Consider the following 4,257-nt stretch of genomic DNA (forward strand, 5'->3'; position numbering starts at 1 on the left):
ATGTATCGGGTCTAGAGATTATCCGTTTAACAAGTACTCACTTGCACCCACTGGGGTGAACCACTCAAGAACTGCATGTACCAGCTTCCCATGGGGCAACCCGGAGGAGGAGCTAGCGGTGTGCGCTCCATTGCGGTTGTTTATATAAATGGCTCCCTTGAGCTTTGAGCTGACGAGCTCCTGGACGACGCACCTGCGTGCCTGTGCGGGCACTGAGGCCCTTGACGGTTGCTTGGCGGCCCTCTCTTCCACCCCTAACTATTTTCTCTACTGAGGAGGGAAGTTATCCCGAAACCCGAGCCATGTCTCGGGCGATATTTTAAAACCCGGGACATGTATCGGGTCTAGAGATTATCCGTTTAACAAGTACTCACTTGCACCCACTGGGGTGAACAACTCAAGAACTGCATGTACCAGCTTCCCATGGGGCAACCCGGAGGAGGAGCTAGCGGTGTGCGCTCCATTGCGGTTGTTTATATAAATGGCTCCCTTGAGCTTTGAGCTGACGAGCTCCTGGACGACGCACCTGCGTGCCTGTGCGGGCACTGAGGCCCTTGACGGTTGCTTGGCGGCCCTCTCTTCCACCCCTAACTATTTTCTCTACTGAGGAGGGAAGTTATCCCGAAACCCGAGCCATGTCTCGGGCGATATTTTAAAACCCGGGACATGTATCGGGTCTAGAGATTATCCGTTTAACAAGTACTCACTTGCACCCACTGGGGTGAACCACTCAAGAACTGCATGTACCAGCTTCCCATGGGGCAACCCGGAGGAGGAGCTAGCGGTGTGCGCTCCATTGCGGTTGTTTATATAAATGGCTCCCTTGAGCTTTGAGCTGACGAGCTCCTGGACGACGCACATGCGTGCCTGTGTGGGCACTGAGGCCCTTGACGGTTGCTTGGCAGCCCTCTCTTCCACCCCTAACTATTTTCTCTACTGAGGAGGGAAGTTATCCCGAAACCCGAGCCATGTCTCGGGCGATATTTTAAAACCCGGGACATGTATCGGGTCTAGAGAGTATCCGTTTAACAAGTACTCACTTGCACCCACTGGGGTGAACCACTCAAGAACTGCATGTACCAGCTTCCCATGGGGCAACCCGGAGGAGGAGCTAGCGGTGTGACCTCCATTGCGGTTGTTTATATAAATGGCTCCCTTGAGCTTTGAGCTGACGAGCTCCTGGACGACGCACCTGCGTGCCTGTGCGGGCACTGAGGCCCTTGACGGTTGCTTGGCGGCCCTCTCTTCCACCCCTAACTATTTTCTCTACTGAGGAGGGAAGTTATCCCGAAACCCGAGCCATGTCTCGGGCGATATTTTAAAACCCGGGACATGTATCGGGTCTAGAGATTATCCGTTTAACAAGTACTCACTTGCACCCACTGGGGTGAACCACTCAAGAACTGCATGTACCAGCTTCCCATGGGGCAACCCGGAGGAGGAGCTAGCGGTGTGCGCTCCATTGCGGTTGTTTATATAAATGGCTCCCTTGAGCTTTGAGCTGAGGAGCTCCTGGATGACGCACCTGCGTGCCTGTGCGGGCACTGAGGCCCTTGACGGTTGCTTGGCGGCCCTCTCTTCCACCCCTAACTATTTTCTCTACTGAGGAGGGAAGTTATCCCGAAACCCGAGCCATGTCTCGGGCGATATTTTAAAACCCGGTACATGTATCGGGTCTAGAGATTATCCGTTTAACAAGTACTCACTTGCACCCACTGGGGTGAACCACTCAAGAACTGCATGTACCAGCTTCCCATGGGGCAACCCGGAGGAGGAGCTAGCGGTGTGCGCTCCATTGCGGTTGTTTATATAAATGGCTCCCTTGAGCTTTGAGCTGACGAGCTCCTGGACGACGCACCTGCGTGCCTGTGCGGGCACTGAGGCCCTTGACGGTTGCTTGGCGGCCCTCTCTTCCACCCCTAACTATTTTCTCTACTGAGGAGGGAAGTTATCCCGAAACCCGAGCCATGTCTCGGGCGATATTTTAAAACCCGGGAAATGTATCGGGTCTAGAGATTATCCGTTTAACAAGTACTCACTTGCACCCACTGGGGTGAACCACTCAAGAACTGCATGTACCAGCTTCCCATGGGGCAACCCGGAGGAGGAGCTAGCGGTGTACGCTCCATTGCGGTTGTTTATATAAATGGCTCCCTTGAGCTTTGAGCTGACGAGCTCCTGGACGACGCACCTGCGTGCCTGTGCGGGCACTGAGGCCCTTGACGGTTGCTTGGCGGCCCTCTCTTCCACCCCTAACTATTTTCTCTACTGAGGAGGGAAGTTATCCCGAAACCCGAGCCATGTCTCGGGCGATATTTTAAAACCCGGGACATGTATCGGGTCTAGAGATTATCCGTTTAACAAGTACTCACTTGCACCCACTGGGGTGAACCACTCAAGAACTGCATGTACCAGCTTCCCATGGGGCAACCCGGAGGAGGAGCTAGCGGTGTGCGCTCCATTGCGGTTGTTTATATAAATGGCTCCCTTGAGCTTTGAGCTGACGAGCTCCTGGACAACGCACCTGCGTGCCTGTGCGGGCACTGAGGCCCTTGACGGTTGCTTGGCGGCCCTCTCTTCCACCCCTAACTATTTTCTCTACTGAGGAGGGAAGTTATCCCGAAACCCGAGCCATGTCTCGGGCGATATTTTAAAACCCGGTACATGTATCGGGTCTAGAGATTATCCGTTTAACAAGTACTCACTTGCACCCACTGGGGTGAACCACTCAAGAACTGCATGTACCAGCTTCCCATGGGGCAACCCGGAGGAGGAGCTAGCGGTGTGCGCTCCATTGCGGTTGTTTATATAAATGGCTCCCTTGAGCTTTGAGCTGACGAGCTCCTGGACGACGCACCTGCGTGCCTGTGCGGGCACTGAGGCCCTTGACGGTTGCTTGGCGGCCCTCTCTTCCACCCCTAACTATTTTCTCTACTGAGGAGGGAAGTTATCCCGAAACCCGAGCCATGTCTCGGGCGATATTTTAAAACCCGGGACATGTATCGGGTCTAGAGATTATCCGTTTAACAAGTACTCACTTGCACCCACTGGGGTGAACCACTCAAGAACTGCATGTACCAGCTTCCCATGGGGCAACCCGGAGGAGGTGCTAGCGGTGTGCGCTCCATTGCGGTTGTTTATATAAATGGCTCCCTTGAGCTTTGAGCTGACGAGCTCCTGGACGACGCACCTGCGTGCCTGTGCGGGCACTGAGGCCCTTGATGGTTGCTTGGCGGCCCTCTCTTCCACCCCTAACTATTTTCTCTACTGAGGATGGAAGTTATCCCGAAACCCGAGCCATGTCTCGGGCGATATTTTAAAACCCGGTACATGTATCGGGTCTAGAGATTATCCGTTTAACAAGTACTCACTTGCACCCACTGGGGTGAACCACTCAAGAACTGCATGTACCAGCTTCCCATGGGGCAACCCGGAGGAGGAGCTAGCGGTGTGCGCTCCATTGCGGTTGTTTATATAAATGGCTCCCTTGAGCTTTGAGCTGACGAGCTCCTGGACGACGCACCTGCGTGCCTGTGCGGGCACTGAGGCCCTTGACGGTTGCTTGGCGGCCCTCTCTTCCACCCCTAACTATTTTCTCTACTGAGGAGGGAAGTTATCCCGAAACCCGAGCCATGTCTCGGGCGATATTTTAAAACCCGGGACATGTATCGGGTCTAGAGATTATCCGTTTAACAAGTACTCACTTGCACCCACTGGGGTGAACCACTCAAGAACTGCATGTACCAGCTTCCCATGGGGCAACCCGGAGGAGGAGCTAGCGGTGTGCGCTCCATTGCGGTTGTTTATATAAATGGCTCCCTTGAGCTTTGAGCTGACGAGCTTCTGGACGACGCACCTGCGTGCCTGTGCGGGCACTGAGGCCCTTGACGGTTGCTTGGCGGCCCTCTCTTCCACCCCTAACTATTTTCTCTACTGAGGAGGGAAGTTATCCCGAAACCCGAGCCATGTCTCGGGCGATATTTTAAAACCCGGGACATGTATCGGGTCTAGAGATTATCCGTTTAACAAGTACTCACTTGCACCCACTGGGGTGAACCACTCAAGAACTGCATGTACCAGCTTCCCATGGGGCAACCCGGAGGAGGAGCTAGCGGTGTGCGCTCCATTGCGGTTGTTTATATAAATGGCTCCCTTGAGCTTTGAGCTGACGAGCTCCTGGACGACGCACCTGCGTGCCTGTGCGGGCACTGAGGCCCTTGACGGTTGCTTGGCGGCCCTCTCTTCCACCCCTAACTA

Source organism: Triturus cristatus, chromosome 10 (assembly GCF_964204655.1).
Source record: "Triturus cristatus chromosome 10, aTriCri1.1, whole genome shotgun sequence".
Classification (NCBI taxonomy): domain Eukaryota; kingdom Metazoa; phylum Chordata; class Amphibia; order Caudata; family Salamandridae; genus Triturus; species Triturus cristatus.